General features: G+C 44.2%; 1 protein-coding gene across 2 annotated transcripts in view; it reads right to left on the reverse strand.

Moving 5' to 3' along the window:
* Positions 1-1,495: 1,495 nt before the first annotated feature.
* Positions 1,496-23,135, reverse strand: part of RBM44 (RNA binding motif protein 44) — a 444,878-nt gene continuing 423,238 nt past the window's right edge. For both annotated transcript variants that reach the window (XM_077448311.1, XM_077448312.1), the window contains exon 17: positions 1,496-2,028. The gene's annotated coding sequence lies outside the window, so the exon portion shown is untranslated. The remainder of the gene's footprint in view (positions 2,029-23,135) is intronic.

Raw genomic sequence — 23,135 nt, forward strand, 5'->3', positions numbered from 1 at the left:
GCTGTGTTCTGATCAGTAAAACTGTTGTAAATGAGGTTTGTTTTTTATGACTATGTGAATGAGGCCTTAAGCTGCTTTATTTTATATGGTTTAAGCAGTTTATCTCTTGCCCAGTATTAAAGCGGAGTTCTACCCAAAAGTCCAACTTCCGCTCATCTGATTCCTCACCCCCCCCCCATCCGGTGGCACAATTGGAACCTTTCAGGGGGGGAGGGGGGTGCAGGTATTTGTAGCTGGTGGCTTTTAATAATAATTTTTTTAGGTGCATTCCCGCTTTAATCACAGGTTTCCTTTAATTCAAAATGTGATAATACAAACACTAACATAGCACCTAATGAAAAAACATAGGCAAAAAAAGACTGAAATGCTATAAATCCAGTTTGAGTTTGAACCTATGTGCATATGCAAGGAATTTTTTTGGAGATATATTGTTCTTCTCTTATCAAAGACAATATACCAGGATGATCAAATGCAGTATGTGGTCTTACATCTGAAAGTACATTCTGGGTGTCAGTGATTACAAACTATAGTGCTTTGTTACAGCAATCTAACTTGCTGCCATAGAGTACTACTACTTTACTTTTGAAAAAGTATGACAGTATTCAATGGTTTACGTATCCTCAAGAAGAATTTACAAAGAAAATCTCCAACATATATTATTCTTATCACTTTAAAGAAGACCTTGCATCTAAACCAAGATCTACTTAGACTGTAACCTGTCATCCTGGCTTCCAAAAGACAGCAAAAAGTGTTGAAAAATAAACACTTTCTGATGAGATCTGTGGAATGCTAAGCACCCCAAATATCAGAAGATGTTTCAGCACTGAACAGCAGAATCTTCTGATCTTGCCGGATTTGTGATGTCACCTAGGCGCTGCAAGTGGCAGACGAGTGTAAGGATTTTTTAACATTTCACGACTTCTCTGTGTGATCTGATGTAAGGGTGAACGATTTAAACAGACTGTTGCATTTGTGTACAAGCAACAAAAGGTATCCAAAGGGCTCTTTCACACGGGCTTGTCCGTTTGATGGACTCCGCTTGCTCAGCAGGGGGATCGATCCGCTGATCCCCACTCAGCAGGCGGAGGACAGGTCCGTCTCCACTCACTGTGCTGAGACACACCTGTCAAGAGTCCCGCTCTCCATAAGTAGATTGGATAAAAATGGAAGACCTGTCAGTTTTCATCCAATTCACCAGATGGGTGGAAAATGGGGTCAACTTCTGTCTGGATATGGCGGAGAGGATCAGATAGCAGCCGGTGTCAGCGGACATGTGACTGCTGACATTCGCTGCCCTATAAGGGTGAATAGTGTCCGATCAGGTCAGACTGAAAAATTAACAGGCGAACCTGATCGGAAAGCCCGTGTGCAAGGGCCCAAAGATTTTTTTTTTTTTTATTAAACATGTTATACTTACCATTGCAAAGGGCAGCCCCAAACCTCCTCTTCACAGGTCCCCCGCTGATGCTCCTGCCGCCCCCCCCCCCCCCCCAAAGAATGCAGTAAGGTAAAACCTGCCTTTACAACCACTTTAACATAAGACATTGGCAATCCAAAAAAAGAAAAAAAAAACATGTTGATAAATGACTTACATGTGGTGTCATTAACAGTTTGTAACATATATTTTAAACATTGTAACAGAACTTGACTTCAGTCAACTACAATGGCAACATAGGTGATTGGGTCACTACATGCTGGGTTACTGAGGACTTCAGAGCGAAAAACTTTTATAGCACTTTGTAGTTAGTTCCTAGTGCTTTTAAGGTTTCTCTGAGGCTGGAGCGTTCCTAAGGTAAACAAAAAACAAACATGCTCAAAAGACTCCAGCATTTAATTTTTGACAGTTCAAAAGCAGACGACTGCCAAGTTTTTCAGTTAGGTGATCTTTGCTTTCACCATTCCTTCAAGTGGTAAATTTCTTTAACATGCACAAATATTTTAAAGAAAGGTGAATTTAGTGTCCCAGTTTTGTAGTACCGTTTTTGACTTAAAGCAGGATAATATAGAAAACATCCAGGTTATGGTGACCTGTAAACAAACAAAACAAAAAAAAAACTTGTAGGTAATGCATAAAGCTGTTAGATAAATTTTACAATGGACTACAAACAGCATTTGCCAGCTTGCTAAAACCAGTTAACTGATGTCAATCACATAATTGCAGATTAAATAAAATACACTTGGAGCATAAAATAAGCTTTTAATACATGCATACCCTCTCCAGGGTTAAATTACAAATTTGATGATTTTCTAGGGAAAAACAATATTCAACACAGACACTGTACTACACCACTGTTCTTTATTGTTAAACTTCCATTTTTTTTTAAATGAAGCTAAACCCCATAATACTTGCCTCATCTCAAACAGCACAATGTTCCTCTCTAGCTCCAGCATCTTCTAGGTGCCCGGCTTCAGCCACTAATTGGCTGGTGTGGGAAGACGTCACTCATTCATCCTGGCACACAGACGCTGTGCTGGAATGTACACTGACCTGCACTTGTACTGCCCAGTGTACACTCCACGTAAGACTAAGGGGTTGATTTACTAAAGGCAAATCCACTTTGCACTGCAAGTGCCCTTGGAAGTGCAGTCGTTTTAGATCTGAGGGGGACGAGGATAGGCTCTGCTAATTTTATCATCCAATCATGTACAAACAAAAATTCTGTTTTTTATTTTCTTTGCACGTTCCCCTCAGATCTACAGCGACTGCACTTCCAAGTATGCTTGCAGCGTACTTGTAGTGCAAAGTGGATTTGCCTTTATTAAACAAACCCCTAAGAGCAGACAGGTATGACTCTTGTTGTATAAAGGACAGTGCATGTCTCTTCTTCAATAAAGAGCCTGTTTGCTCGCAGTTTTCAAAAGTGGGAACTTGGTTCTGCTTTAAATATTAGACACAAAGGGAAAATCTGTAGAGAGCCGAAAGGGAGGAGATCTGTTTCAGCTGTGTGTACAGTTTAAGCTAGACCTACTGAGTTCTGTTAACAGGCATTTTCCACAACAGCAGATTTGTACAGGCGGCTACAGCATCACCTGCTAGGTAAAACAGAGGTGAAATACTCATAAGTTACAGTACTGTGCAAAAGATTTAGGCAGGTGTGAAGAAATGCTGTAAAGATGTATATATTGACATTTTTTTCAATTTGCAAAATGCTAAGTGAATGATCAAAAGAAAAAACGCAATCAAATCAATATTTGGTGTTTATCCTTTGGCTTCAAACGCGCTAAATTCATCTAGATAAACACAATGTTTGAAGGAACTCGGCAAGTAGGTTGTTCCAAACATCTTAGAGAAGTACCACAGATCTGTGGATGTAGGCTGCCTCAAATTCTTCTCTCTCTCTCTTTCAAGACAGAATTGATGTTGAGATCAGGGTTCTGTGTGGGCCAAACCATCAACCAGGATATTCTGCTTTATACTGAAGATTGTTCTTAACCACTTGACCTCCAGAAGATTTACCCCCTTCAGGACCAGAGCATTTTTTGCTAAACAGCAGTGCGTTACTTTAACTTTTACTTTAACTGCAACGCTGTACATGAATGGTTTATGTAATTTTGCGCTAGAAACCAAAAAAAAAACAAAAAACAAAAAAAATATAGGATTTTTGTACTCACAGTAAAATCCTTTTCTCTGTAATTCACCGACCGACACAGCTCCTCTCTAACAGAATGGGTTGTCAGCCCTATCACTGGAGATTACAAGGCAAGTTGTAATACAACACTTCAGAACTTTTAGTTCCGCCCAGGAGGCGGTCCATAGGCTACAACCCCACAGCCTGTTCTAGCAGAACTCAGTACGTCAATAAGCAGTATAACGTAAAGAGAAAAAGGAGGGGTGGGTGCTGTGTCAGTCGGTGAATTACAGAGAAAAGGATTTTACGGTGAGTACAAAAATCCTATTTTCTCTTATATTCACCGACTGACACAGCTCCCCTCTGTAACAAAATGGGATGTCCCCAAGCAGTGCCAAACGAGGGGTGGGAAAAACAGCATAAGAACTTCATCCACCATGGCAAGTGGGAACTAGTGAAACTAAACCCACAAAAAGCAACAGTGTGTGAAAAAACACCACCACCACATTCTCAACAGGAGTGATCCCCAAGACCGCAACCATTTGCGGAAGTACTGCAACAGTACTGCGTTTTTTTTCTTTTTTGAAAAACCAGGAAAAAATATCGATTGCATATAGAATTGCAACTACACGGCCGCCTGCAAAACTTTGCGGCCAAAACAGACATCAGCCGATGCACTGACGTCTACCTTGTAGAACTTGGTGAACGTATGGACAGACGACCAGGTCGCTGTCTTACACACCTGAGCAACCAACGCTGGGTGTCGGAAGGCCCAAGACGTTCCGACTGCCCTTGTAGAGTGGGCTGTGACCGGAAAGGGGGGCACCTGCCCCTTCAAGGTGTAGGCTTGTACTACAATCTGTCTGATTCACCTGGAAATGGTGGCCTGACGAGACCACCATACCCTTCGTTGGACCAGCCACCAGAACAAACAGTGAGTTTGACTTCCGAAGGGGAGCCGTGGCAGACAAATACACCTTCAGAGCCCCAACAACGTTGAGAGCGTGAAGTGCCACCTCTTTGGGTTATTTCGGTTTAGGACACAACAATGGTAATACAATGTCCTCATTGATATGAAAAGCCGAGACCACCTTCGGTAGAATGGACGGTTGCAGACGCAAACACCACCTTATCCCTGTGGATGACCAGATAAGGCGACTTGCAAGACAAGGCTGCAAACTTTGGAAACCCTCCTGGCCGATGTGATAGCCGCTAGAAAGACCACTTTCTGGGAAAGAGTCAACAGGGGGATAGGGGGATCTCCCTGATATTTTCAAACGGCGGTTTTTGAAGCGTCGACAACACCAGGTTCAAATCCCATGGTGGTATGGGCACACCAGAGGGACAACATGTTGTACCCCCTGAACGAAGGTGCCCACTAAGGAGTGCGATGTCAGGGGTAGTTTAAAAAAAGACAGCAGAGGCTGAGATTTGCCCCTTGATGGTGCTCAATGCCAATCTCTGGTCTCCTTCTTGCTGGAGAAACAGCAGGATCCTTGCTATGGAAAAGGAACGCGGATGCCACCCTTTCTTCTCACACATGGAGATGTAGGCCTTCCAGGTACAATGGTATATCTTCCGAGAAGATTACCGTGCCCTTAACATAGTTGGAATCACTGAGTCCAACAGACCCTGGTTCCTCAACACCTGGCTCTCAATAGCCATGCCGTTAAAGCAGCAATGGTAAAGCAGGATGTAAGATTGGACCTCGAGATAGGAGGTCCTCTCGCAATGGCAGTCGCCAGGGAGCGTCTACCACCAGACACACCAGGACCAGGGCCGCTGAGGCCAATCTGGGGCAACCAGGATTACTGGAATCCCCTCGGCTTCCAGCAGACGTGGCAACAGCTTCAGTGGAAGAAAGGCGTAGATCAGCTAGTACTGATCCCACGGAGACACCAGCACGTCTGACGCGTCTGCCCATGGATCTCTTGTCCTGGACATGAATCTTGTCACCTTCCGATTGAGACGGGAGGCCAATAGAGCCACATCTGGAGTTCCCCACTTCAGGCACAGCAGCCTGAATATCTCCGGATGCAATGCCTATTCTTCTGGGTACAGCATCTGTCGGCTCAGATAGTTCGCCTGCCAATTTTACACCGACAGTAAATGACCGACAGTAGTGATCACCATCCATTTCAGAGGGAGGAACGATTTTCCGGACTGAATCACCGGGGACCTCACCCACCAGATCAGAGAGTCCCTGACTGGTTGGCTCACCTGGATCTGTCGATCCAGGGACCACTGAGATTTGTCTTATTTCAACAAGATCTCCTTCTGCAGTACTCTGGTGTGGAACTGGGCGAAGGGTACTGCCTCGAAGGAGGCTACCATAAGTCGCAGTACTCGTATGCAAAACCGGAGCGCCGACCACTTGCGGTGCATCAGCAGTTTCACTGCGGACCTGAGAGTCTGCAATTTGTCTGAAGGGAAAAAAAAAACTCGCTTCCCTGGAGTCCAACAGTAAACCTAGGTACTCCAGACGCTGGGTCGGCACAATCACTGACTTCTTTAGGTTCAACAGCCACACAAACTCTTGCAGGATCTGCATGGTGATCGCCACATCCTCTTCTGAGGCGGAAGATGCTCTCAGCGGTAGATCGTCCAGGTAGCCCACAACCGCGATCCCACGTTGTCTCAGCAACGCCAATACTGGAGCCAGTCACCTTGGTAAAGACTCTGGGGGCTGATGCCAGACCAAAGGGAAGATCCACAAATTGGTAATGGGCTTCCCCGACTGCAAAACGCAGAAACTTTTGATGCCAAAGGCATATGGGTATGTGCAGGTAAGCATCCTGGACGTCCAAGGATGCCAGGGAGTCTCCTTGATGGAGTGCAGCGACTACTGAGCGAACTGATTCCATGCTGAACCTCTGCACTTTTACAAAGTGATTGAGGGCTTTTAAGTCCAAGATCAGACGTACCCCTTTCTTCTTGGGAACCAAACAGATTTGAGTAGAATCCCTGGAAGCGTTCCAAATCCGGAACTGGTACAATCACCCCTGGACTCAGCAAGTCCCTTACCGCCCCAAACAGGGCCTTCCGGCAAATGCTGGAGGGGAAGAATCTGTTTGGCGGCCAAGAGAGAAACTATCTTGTAGCCTGTGGAAATCAGGTCGCAGACTCATTGGTCGGATAAATGAGAGGACCACCGGGCTGCAAACTCCCGAAGGCGACCCCCACCCGAGACTTGGGTGGGGGCGAACCTTCATGCGGTAGCACTTTTGTTCGAAGGCTTAAGGTTCCAGGGACGTTTCTGACCGCCCATGGGTGTCCTGTTGGGCTGGGGACGTTTTGTTGAAGCACCAGGCGGACGAAAAAGCCAGTTGTGAGCGGAAAAGAGGGCCCTTGCCTGCGGCGTAGCTCCTTAGCTTTCCTGGCCTGTGAGAGTGGAGTACTCTTACCACCAGTGGCATTTTTAATAATGTCATCTAACGAGGCTCCAAAGACCCGGTCGCCAAGGAAGGGAAGATCCATCAGGGCTTTCTTGTAAGCCTGGTCAGCAGACCAGCATTTCATCCAAATCAGGCGCCTCAGCACCACAGCTGACACTGAAGCCTTGGATAACAGAGGGAGAGTATCCAGGGCCACGTCACAGACGTACTTAAGGCCTTGCACTAGCTGGTCTGCTAGTTCCACGCACACAGGGGAAGCCTGTTGCTCTCCCAATTCGCGGTGCAAAACTTTTGCCCACTCAGTCAGTGTCTGCGACACCAGTGCGGATGCCAGTACAGGTCGCACGGCTGACCCCACAACCGTAAACAAGGAACGAGCCACCGCCTCGGCCTTCCTATCCGTGGGATCTTTGAATGCAGGAGTCCCCTCAACCGGGATCGTGGTTACTTTATTTAACCTGGATACTGGGGGGTCCAAGACCGGAGGAGCCGACCATTTCTTGAGAAGGCTTTCCTCAAAGGGGTAACGCACGCCATGTATTTAGTGACCGAAAAGGTCAGTTGCGGGCGACCCCATTCCTTGTAAATTAATTTGTCAAAATAAGTCAGATACGGGAACACCTTAGGTGAACATGCTGGCTTGCGGGACCCAAGGGGACCGGTACATCAGCAGGATTCACTGGCTCCTGAATCTTCAGGGTATCACGCACAGCTGTGATAAGTGCTCCAACTAGCGCTTTATCGAGCACGGACCTGGACGGGGACTCATCCTCACTGTCCGAATGGTCCTGGTCAGCGTCATCTGACAAGACAGAACAGGGGTCACAGGCCTCAGCAGGACCCGAGTCTGCGTCAGAGCTCTCCCCAGAGGATGGGGACGGGGAGGGGCCGCTTTTTAGCACCTTTCTTCCCACCTCTATCTTGGCAACGAACGAATTGAGGACCGCCGTAAGGGTGTTCATAGGGACCCCGCATCCGCAGGTGACCCGGTTGCAATTGCCTGGATTTCAGGGGGAAGAAACACCAGCTTCTGAAGCCATGCTGACCCTACCCTGTCTGCCAGCCGAACGGGACTTAGAACAGTGACAGTTCCACCCTCCTGCTGCCGATGGCTGAGGGGCTCTAACCCGCTGGACTCACCACCCTGGGCCATTCTGCGCTGTATTACTGCAATGCCGGATGATCCCCAGCGTTCCCAGATGCAGAGATGGCAAAAAACTGTGTCGTGGCCGGCCGGTCGCACGAACGGTAAACGATCTGTGGGCGATCAAAACACACGTGTTCAGAACACAGGATAACCTCCCCAGTGCCCTGTGATGACCAAACAGGAAGCAGAGGGCACAGGGGCAGCTGCTAGAGCACAAAAACGTGGTCCGGCTTCAAGAAAGTGTCTGCCGGTGTTCTCAATAGGGAATCACCAGGAAAATGGCAGCCTGAAGCCAGTCTGACCCTTGCCCAAACTTAAAATGGCCGCCGAACAGCGCTATGGGGGACTAGAGAGAACATGTGGCAGGCACAGCGCTGCACCAACACAGGGGCATGACTACACAGGCATCCAGTGGGACTAAGCTGCAGGACCCAAGCACCCAGCACAGCTAAAACCCCCAGGTGAGAGCCCAGGCGCACACACATGCTCAGAACATGAACAGCCCCCCCTCGTGAGGGGGGGAAAAGAGGGAGTTAGGGACAGGGGAAAGAAGAGAGGGGGGTGAGGGGGGCCCCCAAATCGACCTCCCAGGGAATGCCCAGCTGCTCCACCCTGACAGGCAGGGAGAGCTGTACTTGCCAGTCCTGAAGCTGGGAGACATGCCACGGTAGTCAGCTCCTGATCAGCACAGGAAAGACTACTGGCCTCAGCATACTGTGACACAGACATCAGTAGCCCGGTCATATGTACGCCCCGGAGCATAAAGCTCACGACCACCTCTGGAGCGGAGGTATGTCATGGCCTGCGGAGCCGTAGCTGCGACCTGCACACGCTCGATGGCCGGACTGGGGAGACTACAAGGATAAGTGAACCAGCCTGTCACCCAGCCGGCTGTTAATAGAAGATCACAGGATCATTTATCTTGCACAAAAATCCAAGCTTCTGCACCAAAAAAAAAAAAACACAGACCTATGGGCCCGCAAGGGTTCCTAGGTCTCATCTCCTCACTAGGCAAGAAAAAACTGAGTTCTGCTAGAACAGGCTGTGGGGTTGTAGCCTAGGGACCGCCCCCTGGGCGGAACTAAAAGTTCTGAAGTCTTGTATTACAACTTGCCTAGTAATCTCCAGTGATAGGGCTGACAACCCATTTTGTTACAGAGAGGAACTGTGTCGGTTGGTGAATATGAGAAACTTTTTTTTTACTTTCTGCTATAAAACAGATCCAATTAAAAAAAATTTAAATCTAATTTCTTCATAAATTTAAGTCATGTATTCTGCTACATATTTTTGGTTAAAAAAATCCCAATAAGTGTATATTGATTGGTTTGCGCAAAAGGTATGGTATATATACTGGATTGTTTATCTATTATACTAGTAATGGTGGAGATCAGCTACTTTGAGAGTGCAAAATCAGGCTCACCTCTGCATAGAAACCAATCAGCTTCCAGGTCTTATTGCCAAAGCTTAATTGAACAAGCTGAGCTTAGAATCTGATTGGTTTCTATGCAGAGGTGATACAGTAATAGTGATCAGTGCTAACAGTATACACTGGCACTGTACTAATGACACTGGGTCGGAAGGGGTTAAACATCTAGAGCTAACAAAGGGTTAAATGTGTGCCCAACCAGTGTTTTTCCTAAAGGATTTGATGGATTTTATTCCTTGCTTTGAAGGGAAACAAAATCCAGCACATCCCCACTGACAGGACAGAGATCTGCGTTGTTTACATAGGCAGAGCTCTGTTTTGCCTTTCTCCTCGCCGATGAGCAGGCGCTGGCGGTCTTCCATTGTCCGGCACCCGCTGATCAGCTTCTGCTGTGATTAATCACAGCAAAAGCGGCATGCACCCCCTATCCAGAAGTGCCGGATCACGTACTAGGTCCATGATCCAACACAGGAGAGCTTCTTTTCTGCCGTTTCAACGGCATTATATGGTTGGCAACCGGTTAATGACATTGGCTGTCTGTTTGGGGTCATTGTCCTGCTGCAGAATAAATCTGGGGCCAATCACACGCCTCCCTGATGGTATGATATTATGGGTAAGTACAGTGGATATAAATAGTTTACACACCCCTGTTAAAATGTCAGGTTTCTGTGGTGTAAACAAATGAGACAAGGATAAATCTTTTCAGAAATGTTTCCGGCTTTAATGTGACCTATAAACTGTACAACTAAGTTGAACAACAAACTGAAATCTTTCAGGTGGAGGGGAAAAACCCCCAAACATCATATATTTAGCAGAGAATCTAGAGAATAAAATGGCGATTGTTGCAATATTTTATGTCATACAGTATTTGTGCAGAGGTGTTTTAAACTAAATTTTTGGGGAAAAGGGACACTTTCATGAATTAAAAAGAAAAAACAAAAACAAATCGGTATAGTTATCCCATTTTTTTGTATAATGTGTGAGATGATGTTACGTCGAGTAAATAGATACCAAACATGTCACGCTTTATAACTGCACGCACTCATGAAATAGCGACAAACTTTGGTGCCTAAAAATCTCCATAGGTGACGCTTTAAATTTTTTTTTTTTTTTTTTACGGTTACCAAGTTAGAGTTACAGAGGAGGTCTAGTACTAGAATTATTTCTCCCGCTCCAACGATCGCGGCAATACCTCACAAGTGTGATTTGAACACCGTTTAGATATCCGTATGCGTTTTCATTGCTGCGCAAGCTCGCGGTGACGTGGGCGGTTTGAATTTTTTTTCTTATTTATTTTATTTACATTATTAAAATTGTGCTTTAAAAAAAAAAAATCAACAATTTGGTCAGTTTTATTGCTGTCACAAGGAATGTAAACCTCCCCTGTGACAGTAATATGTGGTGACAGGTACTCTTTATGGAGGGATCAGGGGTCACTTCAAAGTATTCAGATCACCGAAAACGGTGCATCTGAATACTGTACTTTTTAAAATCCGGCACCATTGGCAGCCAAGTAAACAGGAAGCGACATTGTGATGTCACATTTGTGTTTACATCAAGGAGACTGGAACGAAGCCATTTCCAGCTTCGTTCCAGTCTGTCACGAGCCGTCGGAAGCAGCAGATCGTCGATCCCCCCCCTGTGCCACCGGGAGGCCTGGGAAGAGTGGCGGGGGGGGACGTCCCTTCCTCCGGGATAACAACCGAGCGGCTTTTAGCCGCATCGGTTGTTATCCTCAGAAAGCCGATGGCCCACTCTAAACGACGATACCAGGATGATATCTGCAGCTGCGGGCATCATCCAGCTATAACCCCCGAAAGCCGAGTACGCACATCTGCATACGCTCGGCAGGAAGGGGTTATACTACACAGTTGAAGGTAAAGCTAAAGAAAATTGAAGAAAATTGTATGGCCAGCTTAAAGTGGGGTGCCCCTAAAAAAATTAAAAGTCAGCAGCTACAAATATTGCAGCTGCTGACTTTTAATAATCAGACACTTACCTGTCCCAGGGTCCAACGATACGGGGGAACGAAGCCCCCCTCGTTGCCCGCTCTGCTCGTGGCGCCGGCATTCGTACTGTGGGCACCCGGCTGTGGCTTCACAGCCGGGCACCCACTGCGCATGCGGTGCAGGGTGCCGTGATACGCCGCACAGTCACCTGGGACACGTGACAGGTCCCAGATGACTGTGCGGCGTGAGGGGAAGTGATGTCACCAGCCCGGGCAACGAAGAAGGCACACTACGAGGGATCCCCTAGCAACAGGTATTTAGAGGTGAGTAAAAAAAAAAAAAAAAATTTTTTCCAATTTTTTTTTTTTTATATAATTTTAAACATTTTTTTATTTTTTGGTGGCAACACCACTTTAAGTGTGTACACTCTCACTCATAACTGTGTAGCTGTGTTCAGAATTAAGCAATCACATTCAAACTCATGTTAAATAGGAGTCAGTACACACCTCCCATCATTTAAAGTGCCTCTGATTACCATAATAAAGAAGAAAAAAAAATCTGGGAACCTGATGTAATAATAAATGGGTGGTGCCACCCAAGATACGGGCAGGCTGTGTTAACACAGCAGAGTACCATGAGGAAAAAAAAAAAAAAAACTGTTCCACCGCCAAGTTTATCTAGCATAAAAATGTATAAAACCGCACATGATCAAAATACAAAAAATTTCCAGTCCTAACAGCCTCCCCCTTAAAACTATAACCTCCCCCATTAATTCCCCTACCCCCTAAACCTATGGATCAACTCAACCGGGACCTCCCGAAGGAGCTGACACTATGAGGCTGTATGGCTGACCCCTCACAAAGATGAAAAATCCCCTGGTGACTACACCTGCAAAGATTGTGCGTGGTGAATGGTGGGGACTCTAGCATCCACACAGGAACCTGAATGGAAAGCACTACACCTTAAAACCGCTATGGGTGAATGCAGTGCAATTTAACAGGTGAACCTGGGGGACGAATGCATTAAAGCCCTGCTAATTAGTCCTGTATTCAACCACAATGAGTTTATATCCAATCCCAAATCTCAGGTAAAGGACTGTAGGACCAGATGACAGATAGATGGTGCCGAGAGGTAACGTCCATCAATCTGCTAAAGATAAGTGTATAATTGACCACATCAGGGGATAATAACTGTATCCACTGCTTGCGCCTCTAAATTGGATAATAAATAAAGTAGGGACATATATACTTCAGTCACCACTTGGACATAACTGCAAATAACATGAGCTGTAACAAATCTGGAAACAAAATAGATATCTGATCCAGCCAGTAATAATTACACTGTGTCCCATGGACTCTGAATACCTAATACTGCCGATATGACCAACCAAGGCATTAGATAGACCATGAAACACAGTGAAGACCGTCAAGTGGAGAAAACATGGCACAACAGTGACATTACCAAGAACTGGACTTCCATCCAAAATTTATGAAAGGACGAGAAGAAAACTGGTTAGGGAGGCTGCCAAGAGGCCTACAGCAACATTAAAGGAGCTGCAGAAATATCTGGCAAGTACTGTCTGTGTGGTACATGCAACAACAATCTCCCGTATTCTTCATGTCTTGGCTATGAAGTAGAGTGGCAAGATGGAAGACTCTTCTTAACAAGAAAAAAAATTCAAGTGCGGCTACATTTTGCAAAAGCACATCTGAAGTCTCCCAAAAGCATGAGGAAAAATGTGTTATGGTATGATGAATCCAAGGTTGAACCTTTTGGCCATAATTCCAAAAGATGTGTTTGGTTCAAAAACAACACTGCACATCACCAAAAGAACACCATACCCACTGTGAAGCATGGTGGGTGGTGACGGCATCATGCTTTGGGGCTGTTTTTCTTAAGCTGGAACAGGGACCTTAGTCAAGGTAGAGGAAATAATGAACAGTTCCAAATACCAGTAAATTTTGGCACAAAACCTTCAGGCTTCTGCCAAAAAGCTGAACATGAAGAGGAATTCAGCATGACGACCCAAAGCATACATCCAAATCAACAAATGAATGGCTTCACCAGAAGATGATTAGTTTTGGAATGGCCCAGCCAGAGACTTGAATCCTATTGAAAATCTATGGGGTGATCTGAAGAGGGCTGTGCACAGGAGATGCCCTCGCAATCTGACAGATCTGGAGTGTTTTTATAATAAAATCAAAAAGGCGCTTTAACAAATTATTAGTTTAACCACTTGTGGACCACCGCACGGCAATATATGTCCCAACTCTGAAGTGGAATATCTTTCTTATTGCAGGATGTATCCTCTTCTTCGGCCGGTGGTCCGGTTTATGCCAATAGTGGTCTCTGCGGCAGATTCACCGCAAGATCACTTTTATTGGTGGTGGGAGAGGGGCCTCCCTCTTGCCGCACTCTGCTACTTACCAGAGCTGTCGGCAGCGGGAGGGGGAGGGAGATGGCCCTCACCCATCTCCATACCATTGCAGGGCAGAAGCGTTGTCAATACGTCACTTCCGCCCATAGCTCTTAAAGGGCCATTTTTTTTTTTCAAGTGACTTTTTTTTTTTATTGCATTTTAGTGTAAATATCAGATCTGAGGTCTTTTTGACCCCAGATCTCATATTTAAGAGGTCCTGTCATGCTTTTTTTCTATTACCAGGGAAATTTACATTTCTTGTAATAGGAATAAAAGTGACTTTCTTTTTTTAAAGAACCACCAAATAATGGTGGACTGTGTGATATGTAACTGAAATAAAACCAAAGAAATGTTGTGATGAATATAAATAGACTTTAATTACCTTATGTATGGTTCTGTGGCAATAGACATGCCTGTAATCCTACTTGTGTGAATGGTCCAAGTGAAATGTTCAGCTGGTCAGCCTGAACAGCTTATATCCCCAGCAAAGTGCGGGTCCCCACTAACACCATGAGCTCCAATTAAGTGGAAAGAAGGGATCTGCTCAATGCACTGAGCAGGACATTCAATCATGATGCCGATGCATTGGAGGCAAAATAGCAGCAAGTTCTCTGAACTAAGGAGTCAAAATTCCACCAAATATTGAGTTAATATGAATTTCTCTTCTGTTACTTTCCATTTTGTTCATTGTTTTTTTTTATAGATTTTTTGTTACCCACCGCAAAGTCTGTTTCTCTAAGTTCACTGACGGACACAGTTTCTTCTTGACCAAACAGGGTTTTATAGTGCCACCTACATCAAGTATGACACTAGGCAGAAAAAAACTTGGCATCTTCTATGGATAATCCACTCTAGGCATAAAACCCCCTCTCTGCTATAGGAAAACCAGTTGGTTACAAGCAGTGTCAGAAATAAGAACTTCCAATAGAGGGGTGGGTCTGTGTCTGTCAATGAACTCAAGGAGTAATAAAAAAAAATCCTATTTTCTCTTATGTTCATTGATGGACACAGCTTTTCTTCTTTAGTCTTTAACAAACAGGGATGTCTCAAAGCAGTGCCACAACAAGGAGTGGACAAAAGAAGCTAACAAGGCAAACGCTCCAACACTCTGAATGACCCTGAAAACCTTTAACTGCAACCTGCAAAACTTTTCGGCCAAAATTGGCATCCATGAATGACAAAACATCATCCTTATAAAATTTAATTAAAAAAAAAATACGTAGACGACCAGGTTGCCGCCTTCCAAACCTGAGAAAACAGACACTTGACGCTGGAATGCTCAGGTGGCACCAACCACACTTGTGGAGTGTGCCGTACTGGGGAAGGGAGGCTCCTGCCCATTAACAGCATATGCCTGAATAACCTTCTGCCAAAACCAAGGGGAAATTGTGGCAGAGAACGCTAACATGCCTTTCCTCTGACAGTCCATAAGCACAAAGTGTGCCAGCCCAAGGAAGGGAGGGCAATGTCCTCCTTCAAATGGAAACCTGACACCACCTTCGGAATGAAAGAAGGGGGCAGATGAAGAAGAAACTTAGTTGTGTGCAAAATCAGACATGGAGGCTTACAAGACAGGTGCTATTCAGACACCCCTAAAAAACCATCTCTAGGGTTTACAGAAAATGGTCCAAATGAGAAAATATCCAGTGAGTGGCAGTTGTGTGGACAAAAATGCCTTGTTGAGGTTAGAAGGTCAGAGGAGAATGAGCAGACTGGTTCAAGATGATAGAAAAGCAACAGCACCACAAATAATCACTCTTTACAACCAAGGCATGCAAAATACCATCCCTGAATGCACAACACATCAAATCTTGGAGCAGATGGGCTACAGCAGCAGAAGGCCGCACCAGGAAAATTCGGTCAATACGTGCCTTGCCCTTTAAAAGGGTTTTGCCTCCATGCAAATTTTCATCTGTTTTTCTTCACATATGAACACCTTTCCTCCAAAAGGTAGCTCAAACAATAAAAAGAACCGCATTGTGCAATATATCAGTTTACCAGATCAATTTATTTAAACAAAGGGTTAAAATCCCACCCACAAAATGAGTGCACTTCATCCAGAGCACATTGCGGAATGATTGCCTATTTAACCCCTTCATCCCTCTGCGTCCTCCCATGCATGAGCTGGCTGCGCTCTGCTCAGCGAGTCCCCATCAGACTCAGCTGAACATAGATCAAAGGGGCCGATCCTGACCCCTTAACATGCGATCCGCTGTCAGCCAATGACAGGTGATCATGTGATGTAAACGGAGCTGATAATCGGCTATTTTTGTTCCCCCTCATACTGCCAGTTTGAGGAGGAAAAAAAACCTGATCATCTGCTTCTGTCAGAGGGACGTCGGTCCCGAACGCAGAGAGCCACTGCCGCCTTATCTGTGCCCACCAGTGCCACCTACCAATGCAAATCAGTATTGCCTAGCAGTGCCCATCAGTACCGCCTCATCAGCGCACATCAATGAAGGAGAAAAATTACACAAATTAACAAAATTTTTGGGCTTTGCTCTAATTTTCAACAGGTCCAAATCTAAGCAGCCTGTTTGGAAGGTGGAAGATTTCTGTGGTGGGGATTCATTTAGAATATTTACTAGTGCACGTTTAGTTTTTATGGACTCAAATTGAAGTGGAAGCAAAAAAGGAGGTGGACAATGTAAAATGGAACAACACAGAGAAAAAGTACTGAACAAATAAAGAAAGGGAGGTGCAAAAAGCGAATCCAAGACACCAGCTGAAATCTATCAGTAATTAGAAAGTAATCCTTATCAGTGCAAAGTAATATCAGCTGGTTCAGTCTCAACTGATGGCATATAGAAAAGGTGTCTCATTACCAAGGTGTGTTACACAAGAAACATCTCATGATGGGTAAAAGCAAAGAGTGCTCTGAAGACCTTCGCAACCTTATTGTTGCAAAACGTACTGATGGTATTGGTTACAGAAGGATTTCTAAACTTCTGAATGTTCCAGTGAGCACTGTTTGGACCATAATCCCGAAGTGAAAAAGAACATAATTTCACTATTAACTGGATTAAAAATAATCAGAAGAGCTGTTCAAGAGCCAAGGACCACTTGTGGAGAGCTTCAGAAAGACCTGGAATTAACAGGTACAATTGTTTCAAAGAAAACAATAAGTAATGCACTCAACTGCCATTGCCTGTATGCACGCTCACCACACAAGACTCCATTGCTGAAGAAAAAGCACGTTGATGTTTGTTTAAAGTTTGCTGCACAACATTTAGACAAACCTGTGAAAGGCTGGGAGAACATTAGTCTGGCCAGAGGTGACCAAAATGTAACTCTTTGGATGCCATAATACACACCGTGCATGGATGTTAAACGGCACTGCACATTAACCCAAAAACACCCCCCTACCAACAGTGAAGTTTGGAGTTGGGAACATCATGGTGTGAGGCTGTTTTTCAGCATACAGTACTGGCAAACTTCATATCACTGAAGCAAGGATGGATGGAAAAGTGTACCAAAACATTCTTGATGAAAATCTGCTGCCATTTACCAGGATGAAGTGAGGGTGGACTTTTCAGCAAACTAATGATCCCAAACACAAAGCCATGAAAACTCTCAATTGAGTTCAAAGAAAGAAAATAAAGCTGCTAGAATGGCCCAGCCAATCACCTGACTTGAATTCAATAGAAAATCTATGGAAAGAACTAAAAGATCAGAGTCCATAGAAGAGGCCAACGGAACCTTCGAGATTTGAAGGCTGTGTGGAAGAATGGGCCAAAATCACACCTGAGCAATGCATTTGACTAGTTTCTCCATACAGGAGGTGTCTTGGAGCCGTTATTACTAACAAAGGATTTTGTACGAAGTATTAAATAAATTTCACTTAGTGTGCTCAATACTTTATCCCTGCATCATTCCATTTTATTACATAACTTAATTTCCGAAAGTAACGTTTTCTTTTTTTTTGTATGTATGGATTACATGGGTTGTTGCCGACATGTGGTGAAAATTTCATGTCAAAAGTACCTTTAGAAATATATTTACCTAGACATCAAAATATACGCCAAAGCAATAGCGAACCGACTGATGAACTACATACCAGACCTCATTCACAAAGATCAATCTGGCTTTACTAAAGGTCGACAATCTTCAGATGCAAAAAGACGTCTGATTGATATTATAGACTTCACTGAGAGACATCAAACGCCTTCTCTGCTCCTTTCTTTGGATGCAGAGAAGGCGTTTGATAGGGTCCATTGGGGCTATTTACAGTCAGTGCTTTTAAAATTCGGCTTTCATGGAAATATTTTATCGGCAATTTTTGCACTGTATAAGGGCCCCTCAGCGAGAGTATACACAAATGATATGATGTCTATGCCCTTTGGCATCTCGAATGGAACACGACAAGGTTGCCCCTTATCTCCTTTAATATTTAATTTAGCCATCGAACCTCTAGCAGAACGTATACGATCTGACACAAAACTATCTGGTATAAAAATTGGGCAAATAGATAATAAAATAAGTCTGTTCGCAGATGACATAGTGCTTATAGTGTCTGATCCTATTTCATCTCTCCCCAATCTCCAAAATATACTAACGACATTTGGAGCAGCATCATATTATAAAATCGATGAAACTAAGTCCAATATTTTAGACCTAGGATTAGATAACACAACCAGGCAGTTATTGTCTAATAAATACCCCTACCACTGGAAAGACGAGGGGATTTCTTACTTAGGAATCACTCTCACTAACAAAACAAAACAGTTATTTAAAACAAACTTTTTACCATTTAAGGAACATTTTGAAACAGATCTGACAACACTTAGTAAATTCGAATTTACATAGGCTGGTCGCCTGGCAGCTTTCAAAATGATGACCTTAACAAAATTATTATATCAACTCAGGTCCCTTCCAATATGTATCCCTAAATACTACTTTAAATCCTTACAAAGCAGTTTGGGAAAATATCTATGGAATGGCAAAAAATCCCGTTGCGCATACCATATACTAATTAAACATAGAAATATAGGTGGTGCGACCGTACCTGATCTACAGGATTATTATGACGCAACTCTTTTGACCCAATTGCAAGAATGGTTCTTGCCTACTCCTAAAACTTTATGGGGACAAATTGAGAAAGACATCACACGACAGCCTAATATGCAATTCTGGTTACTTAGTAGGAAAATTAAGTCCACAATTACAGCTCAATACCCACCAACGGTGAAAGCGACGCTACACTCTTGGCAGAGAATCATCACATACAAATGGGATAAAACTCCAATAACGGTGTTAAACCCTCCTCTAACAATTATACCAACATTAATTCCTGGCGTACAAATACACGACTGGAATTTGGGTCGGGATATCAAACTTGGTTCCTTCTTCCAACAGGGCTCATTAAAGTCTTTTTCTCAGTTAAGTAATGAATTACAGCTTCCGAATTCTGAACGATCTACATATATTCAAATAGAAAAGTGTCTGCTACACAATCCACAACTCAGAGCTTCAATCCCGGTTAAAATATGGTCTTTCCTCAATAACCATGCCACCTCACAGAAAGGAGTAGCTACAATATACCCAATTCTAAGGGAAAAAAACATACCCAGCAAACTACCTTCCTTCCTTAAATGGGAACAAGATTTGGGGCAAGACTTTTCAATTAAACAATGGATGGCTTCCCTACGAAGCATATATAGGGCCACTGCATGTGTTACACTATGGGAACTGGCACAAAAAATTGTTCAAAGACAATACCTGACTCCACATATCCTAGCAAAATTCAAGGGGAACTCGTCACCTACTTGCTGGAGAAATTGTACCCAATTGGGGACCCTATTTCATATTATGTGGGACTGCCCAAGCTTACATAACTACTGGCAGGCAATCTCCCATTTACTCACTTCCGTAACAGGTATTGTCCTTCAACTTTCACCAGAACTAGCCATTCTGAATATGAATTTACATACGATTCCCAAACAATATCGTAAAGTAGTAACACATATACTTTTAGCTGCGAGACTATCCATAACTAGAAAATGGAAAACTGACTCTCTTCCTACTATGACAGAAGTTATAGAATTAACCCAACTCCACCACTCCTACGAATTGTTATTTCCTAATGACAAATACCTATATATTAACCACTTCAGGACCGCCGTATTGCCAATGTACGTCAACACAATGGCACAGGCAGGCACAATCACGTAGATGTACGTGATTGCCTTCCAGCGGGTGGGGGGTCCGATCGGACCCCCTCCCGCTGGTTACGGCGGTCCGGTTCGCTCCAGGAGCGCTCCGTGATGAGGGGATGGCCGTTGGTTTTCGGCCACCCCCTCTGGATCGCTCCTGGCCAATGAGAAGCTTCCTCCCACTGTGTATTGTTTACACAGGAAGGAGGAAGTGATGTCATTCTCCTCGGGGCGGTCTTTTTGACCGGACTACGAGGAGAAGACTAATAGTAAGTGTGCACCAACACTACACTGACATGTAGGTACACACAGGCACACAAACCCCCCCCCCCCCCGATCGCCCCCCCTCCCCCCCCAGTCACAGTGTCACTGATTGCATTGATCATTTCTTTACTGATCAATGCATTCAGTGTCAGTTGTGACAGTAAAAACTGTCAGGACAGTTAGTGTTAGGTCCAGGGTAGCCCCCTATCACCCCCCAATAAAGATTTAACCCCCTGATTGCCCCTAGAGTTAACCCTTTCACCCCCTTTTGCCAGTGTCACTAAGCGATCATTTTTCTGATCGCTGCATGTGTCGCTAGGTAGCTAGTTATTTTTTTAGGTTCACCGCCAGGTTTTTATATCGCTAGGTACCCCGATATACTACCCAATAATGGTTTTAACCCCCTGATTGCCGCTAGTTAACCCTTTCACCCCCTTTTGCCAGTGTCACTAAGCGATCGTTTTTCTGATCGCTGCATTAGTGTCGCTACAGTCGCTAGGTAGCTAGTTATTTTTTTAGGTTCACCGCCAGGTTTTTATAGCGCTAGGTACCCCGATATACTACCCAATAATGAATTTAACCCCCTGATTGCCGCTAGTTAACCCTTTCACCCCCTTTTGCCAGTGTCACTAAGCGATCATTTTTCTGATCACTGCATGTGTCGCTAGGTAGCTAGTTATTTTTTTAGGTTCACCGCCAGGTTTTTATATCGCTAGGTACCCCGATATACTACCCAATAATGGTTTTAACCCCCTGATTGCCGCTAGTTAACCCTTTCACCCCCTTTTGCCAGTGTCACTAAGCGATCGTTTTTCTGATCGCTGCATTAGTGTCGCTACAGTCGCTAGGTAGCTAGTTATTTTTTTAGGTTCACCGCCAGGTTTTTATAGCGCTAGGTACCCCGATATACTACCCAATAATGGTTTTAACCCCCTGATTTCCGCTAGTTAACCCTTTCACCCCCTTTTGCCAGTGTCACTAAGCGATAATTTTTCTGAACGCTGCATCAGTGTCGCTAGGTAGCTAGTTATTTTTTTAGGTTCACCGCCAGGTTTTTATAGCGCTAGGTACCCCGATATACTACCCAATAATGGTTTTAACCCCCTGATTGCTGCTAGTTAACCCTTTCACCCCCTTTCACCAGCGATCACAGTATAAGTGTCACTGGTGATGCTGGTTAGCTAGTTAGTTATTTAGGTTCCCCGTCAGGTTTTTATATAGCGCCAGGGACCCCCATATACTACCTAATAAAAATTTGAACCCCCTGATTGCCCCTAGTTATCCCTTTCACCACTGATCACCGTATAAGTGTTACGGGTGACTCTGGTTAGTTTGTTTTTTATAGCATCAGGGCACCCACCATTTATTACCCAATAAAGGTTTAACCCCCTGATCACCCGGCGGGTGATATCAATTAGGTTTTAGGGTCAGGGTCTGCGTCGCCCCAGGCAGCGCTAGGTTAGTGCCAGTACCGCTAACACCCACACGCAAAGCATACACCTCCCGTAGTGCTATAGAATCTGAACAGATCAATATCTGATCTGATCAGATCTATACTAGCGTCCCCAGCAGTTTAGGGTTCCAAAAAAACGCATTGTTAGCGGGATCAGCCCAGATACCTGCTAGCACCTGCGTTTTGCCCCTCTGCCCAGCCCACCCAAGTGCAGTATCGATCGATCACTGTCACTTACAAAACACTAAACACATAACTGCAGCGATCGCAGAGTCAGGCCTGATCCCTGCCATCGCTAACAGGTTTTTTGGTAGCATTTTATATTTAAATCCGGAAGGCAGTGCTTGGTCCCGTACGTGGCTAGGCTCCCAAAAAGTCCCCCACATGTGGTATCTCCGTACTCGGGAGAAGCAGCAGAATTTATTTTGGGGTGTCATTTGACTTCTGCCCATAGCATGTGTGAGCAATATATCATTTAGTGACAACTTTGTGCAAAAAAAAAAAGTTTGTAATATTCCCGCAACTTGTGGCAAAATATAAAATATTCCATGGACTCAACATGCCTCTCAGTAAATAGCTTGGGGTGTCTACTTTCCAAAATGGGGTCATTTGGGGGGGTTTTGTGCTATTTTGGCATTTTATGGCCTTCGAAACTGTGATAGGTAGTGAGGAGTTAAATCAAAAATTTGCACCCTTAGAAATCCTGAAGGTGGTGATTGGTTTTCGGGGTGCCGTGCGCGACTAGACTCCCAAAAAGTCCCACACATGTGGCATCCTCATACTCGGGAGAAGTAGCGGAATATATTTTGGGGTGCAATTCCACATATAACCATGGCATGTGTGAGCAATATATCATTTAGTGACAACTTTTTGTAAAAAAAATTTTTTATTTTTTTTTGTCATTATTCAATCCCTTAGGACAAAAAAAATAAATATTCAATGGGCTCAACATACCCATCAGCAATTTCCTTGGGGTGTCTACTTTCCAAAATAGGGTCATTTGGGGGGATTTGTACTGCCCTGCCATTTTAGCACCTCAAGAAATGAGATCGGCAGTCATAAATTAAATGCTGTGTAAATTCCAGAAAATGTACTCTAGTTTGTAGACGCTATAACTTTTGCGCAAACCAAAAAATATACGCTTATTGACATTTTTTTTACTAAAGACATGTGGCTGAATAAATTTTGCCCTCAATGTATGACTAAAATTTAGTTTATTCGATTTTTCTTATAACAAAAAGAAGAAAATATCTTTTTTTTTCAAAATTTTCGCTCTTTTTCCATTTATATCGCAAAAAAAAAAAATCGCAGAGGCAATCAAATACCATCAAAAGAAAGCTCTATTTGTGGGAAGAAAAGGA

The sequence above is a fragment of the Lithobates pipiens genome, unplaced genomic scaffold, assembly GCF_037356315.1.
Source record: "Lithobates pipiens isolate NorthernLeopardFrog02 unplaced genomic scaffold, aLitPip1_a1.2 Scaffold_22, whole genome shotgun sequence".
Classification (NCBI taxonomy): Eukaryota; Metazoa; Chordata; class Amphibia; order Anura; family Ranidae; genus Lithobates; species Lithobates pipiens.